Raw genomic sequence first — 21,618 nt, forward strand, 5'->3', positions numbered from 1 at the left:
GTTATTTTAATTTGAGAAAGTTATGTCAAAATTATCTCGCTATTTCTACTGGTATTGATACTTTGGTCAACTACAGGCAAATATCATTTTGATAATCCCTCTATCATGATACATGTATTTTTCACTGCTTTCACTGTACATCATACATTGACATATGTAATTATCTTGCTATCATGATAATCAAGTCAAAGCAGTATATTATGATAGTTATATTGCCAATAAGCCATGAATAAATAAGTATGCAGCATTTATCATTTCGATACCTTCAATGTAAACTACTGCTATCACTACTATATTTTGATGCGTAAAGTTAAAAATATAGCAGAGACATTCGGGACACATCATTGTCCAGCTGTGTCTGGAAGCTGAGGACATGAGGACAGTGCTGAGGGTACGTAATTTTGATAACCACGACCATATCATGTCAGTTTCACTTTTGTTTTTCGAACCTATGTCACCTCTAATATTTCAACTTTAATTCTGATAGAGTTATTGCCCTTTGAGTATTGAAAGGTATTGTAATTATGGTAGTTATGGTAGCCCTAGTGTCACAGATGACCTACAAATGCAACAAATTATACTAATAATAGCATTCTTTTCAGGGAAAATGATTTATTTATCTGTGTTGGAGCCGTTACGAAATTGATAAGATGAGGCTGATGATATTTTTTGTTTTTCACGTTATGTACGTCCTCATACTAACTGTACATCAAATTTTCAATAACCTGATACAGTGATGCCAATTGCATGCTTGTCAGTGTGTTTACATTACTGTATAATTAAGTGAGCTTAAACGTGTTTTTTTTATTTCTTCTAGGAGTCACAGAAGAACATATAAGTCTTGTCATCAGGACAGATTTGTAGTCAAGGCATTTGAGGAAAATCTGCAACATATGTGTGTTCGAAATACCAAGAAAATATATATGTAGCTGGATCTTCGCAAGGTAAGCTTTCCAAAGTCATTTAAATGTACATAGTTAAAATCAACAGAGTAGAATTTAATTCTTGTGAAGGAATATATACAAACTCGGTATTCCAATATACAGCGATCTTTCCTCCTGTATTTGGAATCTTTTAACAACAGCTGGAAGGTAGTTCCTGTCCATTTCCGGCTGAAAAGATAAAATAGAAAATATCTTATGCAAAATTTAGCATGTGTATCTTTTAAATATTTAATACTCAGTATCGGTCCATTAACAGGCATATTGGTTCCACCAAGCAATTTGCAGAAGTCTCTGGACAAATCTAATTAAGCTAATATTAGTGAACAAGCAGTGTAATTGGCTGGTAAACCTTACCTGTAAACCATTAAAAAGAACACTGGAACCTAAAATGCAATTGATGATAAATATCTATATTGGGATTTTGGACACCTTTTGATAATTGTGAAAAACACGCCAGGAGTCTCAAATAGCTAAAACATAATTAATGTCTTATTTGCAGAGAAAAAATACAAAACCCATAGCATGTGCTACTGCATTACTATCACATAGATGCAACATGTATAACCCCTAGTATAGTTAATGATGTCATACGTTTTTACTCAAATCATTTAATGTAGGGTATGTTTATATGTGTTGATGAAATGGTAACAATGATAGAAACATGTTCAAAGGGAGATAACTCTGAATATTAGAAACGTTGCTCCGACCGGGAAATAGGTATTGCTTATCATTTTTAATGCAAATTCAACTAGCTTACGCAATAATCTTCCGTAGTTTTGTTTTAGGTTTTGTACTCTAAACTTATAAAAAGAGCATTATTTAACACACAAATCTAATAAGTTGGCATTACAGATACAGCGTCTCACTGAAATCGTTCATAATAGTTGAAATCATTTTCATTACAAGTGATTGAATAACGTGAATATAAATATTAGGGGGTCGAAATTGGAGAAATCAGAAGATTTTGAAATTGTATTTTTAAAACAAAGTAATGCGTTCCCTTTTTAAATGACCCGTTTGCCTTTTAATTATACAGCCAACCTTTAAAAATCTTAAACAAACACGTCATGCATCACAAAGATGTAATGTGTATACGTCTCTATGGTTACGTCCTTATGGTCGATATTCCAATTACTTATGTTTTCATTCGTTTAATCAAGGGAGTGACTTTTTTTCATTTGATGATGTAATAATATTGTATTGTGATAAAGGGAAAAAACTACTAATTGTAGAACACTTACCTCTAACCAGGAAAAGGGGTTTCATAGTACATACAGTACATCTCATGTAACAATCTCCCATATAACTTGACTGTTTTGTTATATGAATAACAATTCTATGATAACAAAACTTATCAATAGTCAATTTACATACCTGACACAGTGTCATCAAAGTCGTATGATACATTTGAGAAATATGGGATGTTCATTGAAATAATATAAATATTGATGCCTTTGCAGTTCAAAAACGGGATGATATATAAATATTAAAAACGAGGTATGACGTTTCGTTTCGTTTTTAATCGCCCTTTTTGCCTTTGAACCCTGTGTCTCCTTTAAAATCTTACGATATCTCAAATGCTCCTCGGTTGTATATACCCAACTTCTGACATTCGTAAGTTAAAAGTTTTTGATCAAATAGTTTTTATTTTTAATTAGGAAAACATAATTTTGAATATTATTCGATTCGATATATTATCTTTGGTTGAAAAATATAGAAAACAAATATTCTTAGGTATCAGCACTAAAAAAAAATCATTGGAATTCGGTTTTGATACCGAACGACAATATCAAACTCCACATGACTATCATAAAAAGAAAAATGTCGTTAACCATCTATAAATGTTGGAAACTAAACTAAAGGAAATATTTGAGTTCCTTGCATTTTACAGGACAACCTAAACTCTGGTTTTGTCAAATCAGGGATGGTTTGTAGGTAAATTGCATTTCAATTCACTGTAAACAAATTTTAAATTATACAAGACAGTGTAATAAAGTAATTGAAGCTTAGTCATGTCTTCGGTAGTAAATGAGACGTGGGTTACGTGCAGAAGTTGCTTCCCTTTTCTCATATGAAAAAAAGAAAATCATTACTTTAGGCGAAGGGCAACAGGAAATAGTGAAGCAAAATAAATAAATAATAAAAGATACCTTCAACCGCAAAATAAACATAAACTTGTTGTATATAATTATCTATGGGCAAATACTTCAGTGATAAATGTATAGGTTTGTAAGGGTAGACGAACGATATGTGACTCGTCAGTAGAACAATAAACACATATTAAGGTTCCACGAGCTCCCAAAACAATGGTGTAGTCATCCCAAACTCAACTCTCTGTTAGGCCATACGTTAAAATCCCCAATTAATCATGGGAATTTGTATGTGTTGTTCAGATATATTGAACTTATACTTTAGTTTTTAAAATGATACATAACAAGTTTAACCCAGTTTGCAATAAGGCAATATCTTCATAAAATAGTTCATTGGCATTATATTATGTAAATATCTTGTTTGTGGCCCAATATGCAATATACAAAATCCAACTTTCTTTGATGTCGTAAATAAGTCTTTATTATTATCAGACATTGCATCCCCATGGTTTGAAATCAGGTTATCACGAATTTCTGTTCAGCCTTTTAACTTAGCCTCTCAACTTTAAAATCCTGGTATCGCGATAGGTATGTTCTATTTATTTCGGATCTCTTAATGAAGACTTTTTTCTTTCTATTTTTAATAAGAGTAAGGCTTCAAACGCCAATACTCAAAATATCCAAAATTAGAATTTTATCACTTTAAGTATCCCCGAACCACTGTCTGCCAAAAGCAGTAACTATTTATTAGGGACTGTTTTTTTATTTCGGGATGAATATAGCTGTGATAATCACCAGTGAAACACTTTGAGTGACTTTTATGAAAAATTATTCGGACAAAATAAACAAATTGTATTTAACAACAGTAAGTGTAAAATATTATCAGGGCTTGATCGGAATTCGAGCCATGGACTTAAGATTGTTATACTATCGCTATTAGCTGGTCAACGGAAGTGTCATGGCCCAAATGTGCTACAGTTATATATAAATAAAATTCAAAGGGGAGGTTACTGTATTCGAAAACTACAGTGCAGTGGGAAGGGGTTATTAAGAATGAAATAATATAACACGAATAATTCCCGTCCTATCTAAAATAACATTTCTATATATACTATTTTTCTCTCGGCAATTACTATTTCACAAAGCGAGAACTATGCCAATGAGCACAACATAAAGATACAGAAATGTGCACTCCTGATTATATATGTAAGTTTTTGTTAGTTATGGCATAGCCACCCCTTTCAAATTTACAACTGAATCTAGAATAGCGAAATAAACTGTGACCTACAAACGACATACTTGTAACCGTTTGAACATGATATATTACTACGTATACATATGAAACTAAGGTGAAAAATTGTGATAATGGAGCCAACACAAAAGTGCTTTTTTAACGACATGTTTAGTTTTTGCATAAGTTGTATCGCTATGTGGCCCTTGAAACATTTGATAAATTATACTGTATCCTATTTCAACTCCCTTACATGTGCTTCTGCAATTTTATTTTTGTATTTTTTCGAGCATTTGTAAATAAATAGAATAATCGAAGGCTGCGGTCGTCTAGGTTTGTAATGACTACATTTACACCTTGTAACGTCTAATAAATCAAGTAGCTGTTAAGATGTGCTTGTGTACATTGTTTGAAACAGATGAGTACTCTTCAGGAATCATGTTTCCCCTTAATTTTGTTTTTGATGTAGCTGCAGTAGGACTACCACTGATCAGGTGATATAGCAGATAAAAGTGACAGTATTAAAAAGATGTTGTTGCTAAATGACAGAAAAAAATCGCAGGTCTCAAAACATGTTGCTCTGAAATTTATCTTATTCATTAAAGCCGTCAGAGAATATGTCAACGGTCTCAGGAAGCCATCAATAAGAAAAAATGGGAATTCCAAGGAAGAATCGATATATTTTTCAAAAACCAATACATATAATACAAGCTAATGTTAATTCAAAGTTGGAAAATAAAAAAAAAACTTGGCTTGTAATGGATATTCTCTTGTTAATGTATATTCTCTTATTATTGGATATTCTCTTGTTATGGATATTCTCTTGTTAATGGATATTCTCTTGTTATGGATATTCTCTTGTTTTGGATATTCTCTTGTTAATATATATTCTATTGTTAATAGATATTCTCTTGTTAATGGATATTCTCTTATTAAGGATATTCTCTTGTTAATGGATATTCTCTTGTTAATAGACATTCTCTTATTAAAAATTCTCAAACAGAAAGAGTTATATCATCCTGGACATTTTGCCTGATTGAACCGTTTCTCAGTGTGATTTTCTATCCATACAATTTATATCTCCCAATAAATCCATGATTAGTGAACACATGATGCGAGCATGAATTAAAGATAATTTTAAAATTATAAATTGTTTGCTTACCTAAATTTCAATACAGAATGCATTGACTATTAACGTTGAAATGCTCGAACCTGCATGGAGATTTTATAAACTCTTTCATATCAGCAGAGGTATATACGCAATATCTATATTAAATGATGATATATGTTCATATAATTCTTATGAGATGTAACACGGAATTTAATCGGTAAATCAAAATAATTTGCGGCGGTATATACCGTCGGTATATTTCCCAATTACGTATAGACCCGGAATTGGATTGATATAAATTAAAACGGGGCTGACCCGTTTGGATTTTGTTATTCGCAGCGGTATGTCGTGAATACACTTTCACAAACTGGGTTCTACTTATCCCGTAATATTGTGCTTAATACACAATTAGGACAAACACATCTACAAAAAAACAGTTTTAATAATAAAAAAAAGCAGTAGTGTGGCTTTTGAGTGCCAGGAGGGCTATATATGGCTTCTATAGGTTGACGACCAAATTGCCCATATATAGGACATTAAATTGCTAAAATAAATGGTAAAAATGCAAAGCCATGAACATAGATTTATTATGTAATCAAAAATGTACAAGTCTAAACGTAGAAAAAACACTTATTTGTGTTACATATTATTTAATGTTTTTTAAGTTTTCAATTGCTCACAGACACTTTGCGCTATTAATGACGTATTTTTTTCTAGCAATATTTTCATGTCAATTTCGTACAGGATGACCTTATACTTAATATGCAACAAAATATCGCCATATCAGTTCACTGAAGATTCGATTTAGAATGCAAAATTTTAAAGTGGTTTCCAAAGCTCAAGTTGAGACATAGTGCACATAAACTTTTCGGTGACTACTATATAACCCCAAAAATGATCATGGTTATTTCTTAAAATACAACTGGTGTGTTTAACTTAACGTAATGGATACTTGAACACCCCGTATATTACCAAAGCCATGACTTGCTTGAGTACCTGTCGGTTGATAAAAGGTTGTATAATTTCAATCTTTTTTCGTCAGAAAACGATATCAGGCATGTTATACAAGTCGACATTTAAAGTTTTATGATGCATTGCATTTATGAAGTACAAGTAGATATAAATTATTAAAGAAACTTTACACATGGTAACGCACACGTAGTCTACGGGTTGAGACAGGAAAGCATGTAAATCATTTGAAATTCAAGACTTAACCAATTTATAGTGGACCCTATATTATCCGGCCACAATAGTAAACAACAAAATTACATATATTTTTGGCAAGAAAAAGGACAAAACCTGATTAATTTAAATCAATCGTTATTTGTTCACTTTGCATTATGCAGGAGCATCTAAATAGTCTGTGATCAGGGTCACATTCAGTTGACCCCCATCTAGATCCTCCTTTAAAATTGACCAATCAAAAAGTTGCTCTTAAACAAAGTTCGTTTTGGTGACTCAGTTGTTGACGAAAGGCTGGCAAGGGTTTTGAAATTAATTGTTTGAAAAATGAAAATGAAATATATTTTAGATCCAACTCCTTGAATCTCCTCTACGACGACTATAAGCTAAATAAAAACACCTATAAATAGTTTGATTATTAAAATTTAATTTGTTTTTAAAAACTATACATATTGTATACAAAAGTAAAGACGGGAGGAACGCCATAACAATATGTGTTTTGTGAAATGAACGATTTTGAATATTATTTTTATGAAAACAAACCTCCAAACCAAACGATTTTAAAGCAATCTTTGAATAAAAATAAAGATTTGTTTTAGACAAATTCAGCGTGTATTGCAAGGCAATTTACGAGATGTTTCTCTTGGAGCAACTTAATTACCCTAACGGCTAATGAAATTGACATTATTAATATCCATATCCTTAATGAACGATATAAATAACATTTAGCAAACGTGTGAATAAGGAATACGGACATAATGCCTGTTCATAAAAATATGCTTGTTTTCACAAGTTACGAAGCTTAGAAATTTTAGAAAGACAGCTTTAAATCATGCGACAGAAAAAAACAATATAGGGACATTGATTTAAAATTTGACTCTTGAAAATATTCCCTGTATAAATGATATGAACTTGAAGAGATTGTATATCACTGATTTTGCTGTTGCTAAACCCAATTGGTCTTTCGTGTAACTAGGCGATGTCTTACTGATTTGCACTAAACAAATGCTGTATTCAAAATACATGTCAGCCAAGGTTTGACTTTGAGTTTGTTTATGACATTTGAAAATCAGACTCAGACACGACACAATTGTAAAACAAATTAAATTTGCCTGAACTATATCAAAATGTCAGATTTTGAAGTAATTAGGCATGTTTCTACGTATGCGGTCTCTACGTGTGCGTAGAACTAGAAGTAGCGTAGAACTAGAAGTATAACAAATAACAATCAAAGCAGATAAAATAAGCAAAATGTTAATATCTTAAAACCGTGACTTAAATTAGTAAATACATTTACGCCTATGTGTGCAAGATAGCAATATACAAGGAGGAGACGTGGAGTCATTTGGGGATGTTCTAAATATATCTAGCATCAAAGTTCATGTAAAATGAAACTCTGAACAGTCTATATTTATTCCTAAGAAAATATTTCAAAATGAAAGTAAGTGAACCACATGTGGCAACCGACATGTTGTCATCTGTCCAAATAGAAAAAAAGTATTTTAAAAAAAGTATGGAATTCAGTCTTAATTGCGTTTGTAATATGCCATCCTTGTATATTGAAGTCTCTCCTGATGAAAAAAATGCATGTCAATTGTATTGGTCAACAATGACAATAGTCTCCCTAAACACATATATGCCACAATGCAATAACATTTAAATCACATAAACTAAGTCTTCTCTGCAGACGGACTAAGAGGGCTATTTGTTCAGTAGACAGTCATTTCTATTTTTGCTGACGTCGTCGCTTAAGAGAACGCTGCGCAGTCAGAAAACGGAACGAAGTTGAGAACGTTGAATAGCTTCGCTAAACAACCAACCGTTAAGCTGCCAGTTGATTTACTTTTAACGTCGTCGAAAGGTCACGTGCAGAAAATAACTTTCATGCAACGGCAATGAAATCAACTTTTGTCCTGAAGAATAAACTCGTGCTATCGAAATATTGAAAAATAATAATAATAATAAAAATGTTATAAAATATATTCCTCAATGTTACAATTAGACTAAACTGCGTGTTTGTAAAGATCTTCATCGGGAATTTCACCACCAAGAAAATGCGCGGAACTGCACTTGCTTGGAATAAGCATACCTGATGTGATAAATATGTTTGTTTGAATTTGTGTGATAAGGCTTTTCTTTGAAATTGTGGTGGGTTTTTTTTGCGACCGGGTTGGAAAACAGATAAAGCACTTCGACTCAGCAAAAAATACTTTTGCGATATTCCAAGTTTAATTTGATATGGTTGGATTTTGAATCTTAGTGATGACTTCGGTATAAATAAAAGTTTCCTATGCATATTTTAATTCAAACTACATCATTTGTTTAAATTATCTTATTGGTGATTGTTGGAAGATATAAAAGAATATATCTATATATACGTAGGACACTTAATGTAACTAAAACACGTCCATTGAAACATGCACGGATATTGTATTGTTGTCTTTTTATGGCATTCTGATCGACTATTTGTTAAAAACTAATAAAATCTAGGACTATTTGCAAAATTAGAAAAGAGTTTTCAGAAAGGACAGTACATGTACTTCAGTTTTCTTGAGTCTCCTGAATATTTGATTTTCACTAAGTTAACAAATGTTGAATGGATATTGAATTTATTCGAACAGAAAAATGAAAGATATGTTATTTTACTGCTTCTGCATTGAAATTTCATTCAAATATTGAAACTAATGTAGATCTAACAACAAAGCCTATTCATCATAAAAGTGTTTATCGGTGATGTGTCGTAAAACGGTTAGATATAGAATCCATCCTTTCCAAATAAATGTTAAGTCAATATGATTTTGTAAACTTTTCGGCTCAGTATTGTACAAAAATTAAATAATGTTTTCTTTGTGTATTTTGTGATGGTCTACCAAACATTTAAGTCAATCCAAAATGGACACTTAAAAAGAAAAAGAAAAAAATGTTTTTTTTCTGTTAAAGGGAAGTCTCGATACATTACGTATAAACCGACATAAAATGTATTTTACACATGTCATCCATAAATCCTTTCCATATTTGTCCGCGGTATCATAAAAGCAGTGATTTATAGCATTATCTCATGTGAGTGTGTAGCTTTAGCAACACATGCGTATAGGCCGGATGATCCACACTATATAAATCTGCACGACAAACTATTGGAAGCACCGAGTGGCCAGCAAGCGTGAATCATTCACTTTGATGCTAACGATTCTTGTAAGTATTTCAAAATGTTATTAATGACTTTGTTTCATATTATTTTATCAAAACGAAATCAAATTTTGTTAAGTTATGCTTATTTATGCTGCTTATGTGATTTTAAAACATTATATTTTGCAAATTTATTTTACATTTTGTAGGTCAAGATGAAGGCGACGTGTTTAGTATTGCTGTCGGTGCTTGCGTTTTGTTACGGTAAGTACAACTTTACTGCATTCAATACTATATCATTTGTTATAAAATAAACATATACTTGGAAATGAATATACAGAATGTCAAACCGATTATCAATAGGCCTTCTTAAGAAACGTTTAGACTTTTTGAAATTTATTGCAATTTTAACACATATTTGTGCTGTACTCACATTGATATCAGTTGTAGTTTCTGCATCAAAATTATCCGTTCTTTACACTTTTTTCTAAAAACGTATTATCAAATAATTTCTCAAAAACCTCGTGTTATAAGATTTTGCATTATAGACTTCATTTTTGTTTCGCGCCTTCAAAATTAAAGCAGTTAGCAGCACATCAAAAGTCATTGTCACTACACACAGTGCCACGCTAACCAATTACACCAGATAAGTATGAATGGTATAGAAAACAGGTAATTTACAATGCAGTATAGGTTAAAATCTTCCAGATCTTTTTTAACTAAAGGTGTAATATCGATTTGATATAGTTGTTCATCAAAACGAAATATCAGCGCCCATATTCATAAGATATCAATTTACTTAAGAAAATACTAAAACACTTCCTTTTTCAACACTGATTTGTCCAAAATGGAGGAAATGGCAAAACGATGTTTTTTATTTGACTTGCAGCATCAACATACTAAATTTTAGATGAGTGATTCCTTACATTTTATTTCCTGTATTCCTTTATATTGCCTTATTTAAGGAGTTTATTCCTTATAGGATTTTACCTTAATATGCATGGCGCGTGTTGTCGACGAAACAAAAGCCGCTTGCATCTCCAAAACCCTAAACACCTGGATTTTATTTTATTTTTGGGGGTGGGTTTTTTTTTGGGGGGGGGGGTCTTTTTTTCTTTTTTTTCTAACGGTATCGTATAAATCCTGTCGTAGTTTATATTTTGCCTTAGTTTTATCGATCTTTTATTCGAACTAGGGTTTTTTGCACACTTCGAAATTTCCTATATCGCCCAAAGATTTTGAATCAATTTCTTTATTGAACCTTTAAAAAGTAGAACTCATTGACATTTGAAGTCACATTTATTTCAGATACATATTGGTCATATCATAAAATGTATATGGTAGTAATGATTTTCTATATTCAGAAACAAGACTTGCTATATTTCTGTAAGAAGGAGAGCGTGAAAGAAATACAATGGCTGTTCAAAATGAGCATGACTCGAATTAACAATATATCACCAAAGTTTCGACAATGATTGGAGATCAAAACAAAAACTAAAATGTAAACAACTTACATACTTAACATCATCGTAATTCACCAAACTATGATATTTCCATATCAATTAAGTTCATGATTTTAATTACATGTACGTTTTTATGTCATACGATATGCTAGGATTATATATAATCCAGGGAATTTACATCAATATGTTTGTAAATTAAAAAATACAGTCACTAACGTTTTTTTGTTGTTTTGATAGCTTTTTAACATTAATCTTATAGATCTGAGTAGTGTTATTAACTTGGAGCGAGTTATCGTACTCCACTTTACACTCTCACAATGGTTCGAGTGCTGCTTCCGTTTGCAGGTTCGAATGGTATACAACGCTTTTAGATAAAAAAAAAATGCAGATGACTGGTGGCAATGAAAACAGTTTATCACAACATTTACAAGACACGTGGTGGGAAAGAAGATCTTTACAAGAAATAATTTAAAAGTGGCCCTAAGTGATTTCCTAGTGCTATTGTTATCTTAAAAAAAATATACACTCATCGAGATGTGCCTGCAAACCACGAGCATCAGCATGCTTAAAAGTTAAGTCGTATAAATTGAATGTCCCAAAATCGACAAGGTAATACATGCTAAGCCAGTTCTTAATTACTTTCTCGAAACTATCACTTTAAATGACACGAGACCCGCGTTTCTTGATTGGTATGAGAAATCGTTAAAACAAAAACAAAAGTTTTAAGGGAAATACAAATATTAAAAACAATACAATATATACCAGTGCATGTGCGCCCATCGGTTGATATTAAACAAAATACAGGAAAAAAATTACCTGGAATAATGCTACATAAAGATTTGCCAAAAAATGCTTTCTTTTTTCTATAATTCAATTATATACCTCATATCAATGCATTTTTATGATTTTCAGATGGATAGAAAAAATATATGATAATTCATGTTTTGTTATTAACCATGGAAACTGCACCTCTGTTACATGTCCATCGTGGAGTTTTGTCAGATATATCCTCTAGTTTTTATGTGATGTGAATCATTTTTTAATTCAGCAATCATTTTTGTTTTTATTAACAGTGTTAAAGTTAATAACCCGTAATACTTTATGAATCAGTGTGCGCATGACGCATTCTTTACTTTTTATCATAAAACAATTGTGGTCACGTGTCTGGTCTTACCACTTAAAATAGATAATAAAAAAAACATAGGGGGTATAGATTTTCGCAAGACGGGATTGAGAAGAAGAAGGTTTCCATATAGAAATGGATTTTGGAATCAAATTTGAATTAGTCAGTGCCGCTTATATAACTTTAAAGGTTTAACATGTAAAAGTTAACCACATTTAGGAAGCTCTTTATGATTAGTCTTTTGAAAGTTAACATTGCTGTTAAGTTGGTATGAAACTGCAAATATGAATATGAAGTCAATGATTTGCTTTTAATGGGAAATGATAATATAATATGCTAACGCATATCCCTTAGGCCGACTAGAAGTGAAGAGGTCATCTCGAAATCTTGAGATTGTGAATTCAAGTGAAAAAATGGATACAAAATGTGAATGGAAACTGTGCAGAGATCTGTAAACGTAGTTGTGTGTTTGCATGCTAGCAAGGTGTGAAAATATGCGGAAGGGCCACTTTCAATCGACAAACACTATTTTGTAAGGGTCAAAAGATGGAAAATGTAAGATAAGTTGACACCAACTGAATATGAAATGCCGTTATCATGCTAACAAATACGAATCATTATAAGGGTTTAGGCAAATAAATGATTAAATTACGCGAGGACCGCGCTTAACAAATTTCAACAACTCCTCATAGACTGTTCATCTACATGAAACAGTATGACCACTAGAAACCCACATCCAATAAATAATTATCAATAGCATCAGTTGCCCCAAGTGGATCATATGTTGGAGACAGACAGTGACTCTACATTCCTTCCATTAAGTACAATTTGACAGAAACTATCTTTAAAAAAATATAAATAGTGAGGATTAAATAACATCGCATTTGTATAAAGATATATAAGAAAGTAAATGAGAAGGAAAAGCAATATCTGAAGGGTCTCCACATAAGGTGCCTCAAATGTATATGTGTTGGGCACGCACGATGAGTCTAGGCTCCTTCCAGTACAAATAGGCAAAATAAGTTTGTTTTTCTTGAAATTAATAATTGGAACATACTTGATTGAAGGTTAACAGTATTTTTTTTTTTTTAACTCATCAATGTAGCAGAGCTGACAGGAAATTGTTTATACAACTGAGGTAGATCATTTGTCGTGCATGCCATGTGCAGCTGGTTGATCCAGATTCGTTCCTTCTTTAGGCACTGCTGGTCATTTAGGCAATGGTCAATGGGAACAACCTGAATGTCCTGTCATTTGTGGATCGGCATGTTTAAATGTCTGGCTACTGACAAAATATTAATATCGTTTTTTTCTATTTCCGATATGAGTATTGCTTCGGCTCGTTCGATTTTTTGCGTTATAAATTGGAAGGATAATACTGTTAAACAAGAAAGGTCGGCGTTCAACCAGTATTTGTTCGCGTTTTAATTCGTCGTAAAATAACATAAATATGAGTGACTAAGAAACACGGTATGTTGTTCCAAAAATCCCATCACCAGATTATCGGAGGTTGGTGAACTTTTGTTACTATAGATTTGTCTGTTTGAATTTTAATTAAAAGATCCGTTGTTGTGAAGGACAATTTGTAGAGACTTGATAATGAACTCTAAATTGAATCTTGGATGTATTGCATCAGGATGCTTATTTATCACAAAAACATGCAGCTTCAATTCCAAAGTCGTGCAGGATATTGGTAACTGTGGCATTGCCTCTACGGCTTCTTTGATAACGATATGTTCACCCATTTTTAACTTATTCATTGCATCCCTTTCCATACGTTTATCAAAAGAGCCAAAGCAATACATGATTATTAGATTCATAGATTGATTTAAACGTTATTTCGATCACTATTAGTACACAACGAAGATCCTTTCTGTAAGTTATTAAGATGCTTTTGCTGTTTTCACAATTGAGCTTGTCTGTGATCCACCAGTATGTCCTGATGGAGAAACATTACTTTCTGTAAGTTATTAAGATGCTTTTACTGTTTTCACAGGTGAGCTTGTCTGTGATCCAGCAGAATGTCCTGATGGAAAAAAATGTGTCTGGACCTGCAAAAGTAAGCAATCAACGTTTTTAGAGGCATGCTCAATACTCTTGAAAAATACTGAATCGGAAATGTAGTGTCAATAACTGACGACTCTTTGAAACAGACATTTACAACACAATAAACAAATAAAATAGCTTTAGTTAAAGAATACACATCTAATACATACAGTTTATGCATAAGTTATATTCAAAAGGTATATAATGTATATATTCATAAGAAATAACATGTTTTTTATCAAATATCTTTCAAACAGATGGCGGGAGTGAGATTTCTGATGGTAAGTATTACAACTACTATAACACTAAAGAAAATTGATATTGTATAGAGGTTCCCGAATGAGTGATTGTTGGTATTAATCTAAATCAAGTGAGTACATTTTCAAATTGTACATAGACACGAGGTTTACCAAGTGTCTATCACAATTGGAAAATTTGACATCGAGAATTACAAAAACATGATAGCCAACAATCACGAGTTTGAAAATATTTTTCTCCAAAATGTTTCCATTTTATATCAAAAAAAAGATGTCTCCCTTGGCGAAACATTTTTCCAGTTTCCGATTCCGGAAAAAATTGTCGCTAACTATGACGACACAATAGAAGTTTATGTCGGAAAGCATTGTTACTTAACGTCATATTAGAAGATAGGACGATGAAATCACATCCTTTTTGTTACGCATTAGTGGGTTATCAAAAATGTTTACCAACTCCTAGCAGGTTTATCCAATGAGTCGAAAGAGAGGAAACCTATAGTAATTGTGGGAGAAATAAATATCCATAATATATATTATAACTTTTAAATGCATTTCTAACACGCATGAAATATTCGAAAGGGTTACTTATCAACACAGTATCATCATAGTTAGCATACATAATAATTACCTGTGCACTATGCTAACCCATATTGCAATATCTAAAGTAACTACCCCTAAACTCCCACTGGTTTCACCCTCCTGACGCAATCGATTAGCCTGCTAGGAATTGGTACTTGTGGGAAACATCCTCATTTCATTGATCAATTATTACATGAAGACGTCGCGTAACTTTGTTTTGCGCCGCCCACTTTTTGTACGTCATGATTAATTTCAATTGTTTACCCGATAGGCAAAAGGAATGGTGAAGCTTTTATCCCCGAGAGAAACACAAAGTTTTTCTAGACATGATGTGTTCGGTAGATGTGTTCTGTAGATGTGTTCGGTATATGTACATGATAACAAAACATCACTCGTTGACGGGATTAGCTAAATTAACAGTATCTATGATAATGTATATGTACAGTGTTTAGTATCGTATATTGTAAAGTGTACACCTGCATCCTTTATTATTTACATCTGCAAGCTGATGTTGACGATTGCGCTGCTATCACTGATGACTGCCAAAAGGACGCTGGAACTACAGGAAAATGCGCACCTGATTGTAAACAAGATTCTGGTAAGAAAGAAAATAGTCACTTTGCTAGTTTATATTATGCAAACTTATCATTTTCCTATGATATGATATTACACGTACCATCAATTATCTCGAACGAACTTTGAGGACATTTGCTTTTGCTGCATTTCTTGTTTTTATTAATCTTCTTTCTTTATTTTCTCACTATTACTTTCCTGTTGCGCACTTTTTCTCAGAAAATACTGGCTGGTTACTTATGAAACTTCGCATGAGCATTGGTTGGCAGATGTACGTAACGTGTTTCATTTTTATTCGCTTATGATGGATTGAGATATATATATATGTATAGATGTTCGCAAAGGTAACGTAAACGGTTTTTCTGTATGCTTTAATTTGTTCACAATAAACATTTAGGTGTATTATGTCATTACGACATCTTGCTGTTCTTCCTTCTTCATCTCCTTATTATTTCTTCCAAAAAATGGTTTCCTGAGATACAACCCCATACGTATAAAACATAACAGGAGCATAAGTAGGCATGTATATATGTACGCAACGCCTCTGACTAAATGCACCACCTGGGACTGTAACATGCCTGATCGATCGTTCATTTTGTAATTAAACTTAGTAGTTGGAATGCTCACACAATGACCTTAACGTGTACATCAGGAAATCGATTATTTGTTTAAATAAACAAAGTTTCCCTGCTCTGACCTATGCTTAGTCACAATTAAATATTGTCTGATTTTGCTTCAAATATTATGTAAAATATTTCACCATGTTATGATCTGTTGGAATTTAAAATGTTAAATCAAACATTATTTACAAAGTGTAATTACATTGTACATACTGCATTTCTATTTGTTCAGTTCAGGATAAAACTCTTGTGTTTGACGTAAATATGACTTAATTTACATCAAACACAAAATAGAATATAAAAATAGATAAGCTGTAATAGCAAAAACTTGTAAGGCGATTTATGTTTTATAGACACGTTCCCTTTTTGGCTGTACGTAAACTTTATCTGCTCTGTATCAGTTTTCGGAAACTTTATTATGCATTTTAATTCAGAATGAATCCTAAATGAACAAAATGAACAGATGTTGCCTGAAACGATCACTTTTTTGTTTTTATTATTTTCATTTTTATTTCATTGACTTTCCAAATTTTAAATAGGCATTCATTGTTTGTGCATTATGAATTTTTAGTGATTTTGTATCTTTATGATATATTGATACGGTACTGATTCATGTTTCGACGACACTACTGAGAACTGAGGTCTAAAAACTGTTTCCCTTACAGATTCTCCTGCTACGACTGCTGGTACATATCGTTATTTCTGCAAATATCAATTTGTAATAATGTTACATATGCTGTGCTTACAGCTGTTTTATATCGACGTCAGCTTATCTTTTATTACATGCTTACTGATAAATACGTTTTTTTTGTATATGCGATACGACACAAAAACCCATATCAGCCCTCGCCGTATCACACCCCAAAACCCGTATCAGCCCCCGCTGTATCACACCCCGAAACCCGTATCAGACCGCAAAACCCATATCACACCCCTTTTGGAAAAAAACTAGTTTTTCAATATTTCAAAAATAAAAATTAATCATAAGATAGTAGTTTTTATTAGTAAATATGTAATAAACCGAATAAAACACGCCTGTATTATTCTCTATATATTGTATAGCAACCATCTGAATGATCACGAAATATTTTAGAGTAAGATTGTTGATACACACACACGTACTTATATAAGTCAGCAATAATGCAATGTATTATATTTAATGTTTACCTGTGAGGTATGTTAAACTAAGGTTTGTAGGCTGCCTGTAAAAAAATAGCTAATAACAAATGACACGATGGGATGAAACTAAAGAAAGTGATAAAACACCCTAGAGAAAAATAAATGTCTAACTAAACATATGTTTGGAGGGTAATGATCAAGTCGTTGTCGCAATTGTGTAAAAACGTTTTGTTGCTTATATTTTCAGCTCCTAAAAGCGGATCACCAAGAATGGAACTGTTCACACCGCTTCTGGTTCTCGGGACTCTGACAAAAATATGTTTCAGTCCGTGATAGGAATGAATACCCACATAGAACAATATAATATCCGGAAACTATCGTTAGTTTTAACGAAACAAATGAAAGATGTCTTGTTCGGTTCCTGCTACAATCGCAAGCGTTGAATCACATTACATGTGAGGAGCTGCACGTGTGTGTCTTATTTATTCAATAATTGTTGAACTGTTTGTTTACTTTTACAAAATATAGAAGATTACATATATAGCATAATTGTTTGTAATAACAAAAACTTAATTCGGTTGATTAAAGTGAGAAATTCTAAAATCAGATGCAATACTCAATATAATGTTATGTGTCACAATCTCGTATTTAGTTGATCATTGTTCCATGTTCTCTCTAACGAAAAACGTGATGTATAATTTTAATGTATTCTGAATGAAATGCTCTAAATTTAAAATCATTAAGCTAAAAAAACATTTGTTTTTATGACAATGACTTTTACTGGTTGTTAATAAATGCTACTGGAAACTGCATATTGCTTTATTTTAATTTAAATATGAAAATCACATTGATTTTAATTTCTCTTACTCTACATTATCTTTACTTAAACGATAGAATTAGAAAAAAAACATCAAATAGTAGTATCAGTTATATTTGAGGATTGATATATATTACTTAGCTAATTTCCAATAATTTCCCATTGAGTTTTCATTTAACGAACCACGTATCACTATTTGTGTATCCATTATACTTGGTAATTAGTGTCTGCACAATTTGGTATAGAGAAAAATTGCAGGTATATAAGGTTCATAGAAAAATATATAATGACATGATCACAAAATAAATTGCTTAAAATTCTGATTATATTTGTTCTAGATATTGTCTTTAGTTCTATTGCCAATTATTTACTTAAATATAATTAGATATTTACATAATTAAGAGGCTATTATACCAAATATGGTGCTGGTTGGGGAAGGGGGATAACTCCCATAAAATAGTGTATTAATTATATTCAGTCTGCAATATACAATGTAGGTAATATATATTTGTATATATATATTGGTATGGGTCAAAGAAATAATATAGACGGTAAAATCCCATATAACACTGTATCCTAATGGAGGTATGTCCGTAGGATACGAATTACTTAAAATAGTATATGGGGCAAAGAAGTAATTCCAACAGTGTGGACCAGTTAAGGTTGTCAAGTTTTCGAAGCGATCCGCTCCTTTATCAAGACACAGTGAAACAGGACACTTACATGTACATATACATCATATTACAAGAAGATAGAACTGATATACTATAACTGAAAATATAGCTATTATATAAAACCAATAGTCCCTCGGCTAAAGACAGCCGCTGCCTTTTACATTTTAAATTATAGTATATCAGTTCTATCTTCTTGTAATATGATGTATATGTACATGTAACTGTTCTGTTTCACTGTGTCTTGATAAAGGAGCGGATCGCTTCGAAAACTTGACAACCTTAACTTGTCCACACTGTTGGAATTACTTCTTTGCCCCATATATATATTGGTTATAGTGTACAAGCTATAATATCAGATTGAAGATCGCACAGTCCTTGTGTTACGTTTAGGTCTTCAACTGAACACTGTACAGGATCCAGAGTAAATGCATTTGAGCATATAAATGAAAAAATTGCAGATCTTAAGTACGTACACTAAAAAGAAAAGATATAAGTAGTATGGGAGAATATAAGAGGAAAGCATAACAATATCATGATAACCAGCCAGAGATGCCCTCCTGTACGAATGGGTGTTTTATCACTGCCCAAAACTTAAAGAATGAATATGAAATATTCACTTGTAAGGAATAGCTTTACTAAGTCAATATCTTAAAATGAAATAATTTTAACCTTTCAGAACTACTATAAAAACATGATTACACGGTAGCATATGCATGTGCCAAGGTACTTTAATTCGAGAAAGCTATGTTGTCAAAATTATCTCGCTATTTCTACTGGTAATGATACTTTGGTCGATTACAGGCAAATATCATTATAATAATCTCTCTATCATGATACATGTAGTTATCATTGCCTTCACTGTACATCATACATTTACAGATGTTATATCTCGATAACAAGAGAATCAAGTCAAAACAGTATATTATGATAGTTATATTGCCAATAAGCCATAAATAACTGAATATGTAGCCTTTATCATTTCGATACCTTCAATGTAAACTACTGCTAACACTACAATATGTTGATGCGTAAAGTTAGAAATACAGCAGAGACACTCGGGACACGTCATTGTTCAGCTGTGTCTGAAGCTGAGGACATGAGAGCAGCGCTGACGGTACGTAATTTTGATAACCACGACGATATTATGTCAGTTTCACTTTAGTCTTCGTACCTCTGTCACTTATAGCAGATTTTTAACTTTAATTCTGATAGAGTTATTACCCTTTGAATATTTAAAGGTATATTTTCATCTGTCTGTGTTTGGTAAACGTTAAGCATCTATTTTTTTCAATAACCAGATACAGTGATGCCAATTGTATTTGCATTAAGATTAAGGAATATTTAATTTATATGTTATTTGTTTTCAATTTCCTCTAGGAATCACAGAAGAACATATCAGGTGTGTTCATAAGGACAGATTTGTAATTCAGGATGAAGATTCATTCCAGGCATTTGAGGAAAACCTGCAACATATGTGTGTTCTAAATACCAAGAAAATATATATTTATCTGGATCTCCGAAAGGTAAGCTTTCCAAATGTAATGTACATAATTAAAATCAAGAGAATAGAAATTAATTCTTGTGAAGGAATATATACAAACTCGGTATTCCAAGACGTACTGGTAGGGAGAGATCAGTGCTTAACCTTTCCTCCAGTATTTAGAACCTTTTAACAACAGCTGGAGTGTAGTTCCTGTCCATTTCCGGCTGAAAAGATAAAATAGAAAATATCTTATGCAAAAAATAGCATGTGCATCTTTTAAATATTTAATTCTCAGTATCGGTCCATAGACAGGCATCTTTGAGCTTGGCTACACCAAGTAATATGCGGAAGCCTCTGGACAAATCTAATTAAGTTATTATTAGTGAACAAACTGTCTAATTGACTGGTAAATCTTACCTGTATTCTCACTGAAAAGAACACTGGAACCTAAAAATCAATTAATGATACAATATCTATATTGGTATTTGAGACACCTTTTGATATTTGTGAAATACACGGCGGGAGTCTCAAATAACTAAAACATAAAAATTGTTTTATTTGCAGAGGAAAATACAAAACCCATAGCATCTGCTACTGGATTATGTATCACATAGATGTAACATGTATGTCTGTATAACCCCTAGTATGGTTAATGATGTCATCCTTTTTTACTCAAACCTTTGAATGTAGGGTATGCTTATATTTGTTGATGTAATGGCAACATTGATAGAAATATGTTCAAAGGGAGATAACTCCGAATATTAGAAACGTTGCTCCGACTGGGAAATAGGGATTGCATATAATTTTTAATGCAAATTCAACTAGCTTACACAATAATCTTCCGTAGTTTTGTTTTAGGTGATGAACTCTAAACTTATAAAAAGAGCAATATTTAACACACAAATCTAATAAGTTGGCATTACTGATACAGCGTCTCACTGAAGTCGTTCATAATAGTTGAAATAATTTCCATTACAAGTGATTAAATAACGTGAATATAAACGAGATATAACATATTTTGGGGGTCGAATGTGGCGAAATCAGAAGATTATGAAATTGTATTTTCAAAATAAAGTAAAGCGTTCCCTTTTTAAATGACCCGTTTGCCTTTTAATAATACAGCCAACCTTTCAAGAAATTTAAACAAACACGTCATGCATCACAAAGATGTAATGTGTAT

At 32.2% G+C, this 21,618-nt stretch overlaps 1 long non-coding RNA gene across 1 annotated transcript; it reads left to right on the forward strand.

Moving 5' to 3' along the window:
* Positions 1-9,699: 9,699 nt before the first annotated feature.
* On the forward strand, positions 9,700-14,329 carry LOC110462949. Its single transcript, XR_002464329.1, has 3 exons — positions 9,700-9,750; positions 9,894-9,948; positions 14,267-14,329. It is a non-coding gene; the product is annotated as an uncharacterized LOC110462949 (long non-coding RNA).
* The last annotated feature ends 7,289 nt before the right edge of the window (positions 14,330-21,618 follow it).

Source organism: Mizuhopecten yessoensis, unplaced genomic scaffold (assembly GCF_002113885.1).
Source record: "Mizuhopecten yessoensis strain PY_sf001 unplaced genomic scaffold, ASM211388v2 scaffold10847, whole genome shotgun sequence".
Classification (NCBI taxonomy): Eukaryota; Metazoa; Mollusca; class Bivalvia; order Pectinida; family Pectinidae; genus Mizuhopecten; species Mizuhopecten yessoensis.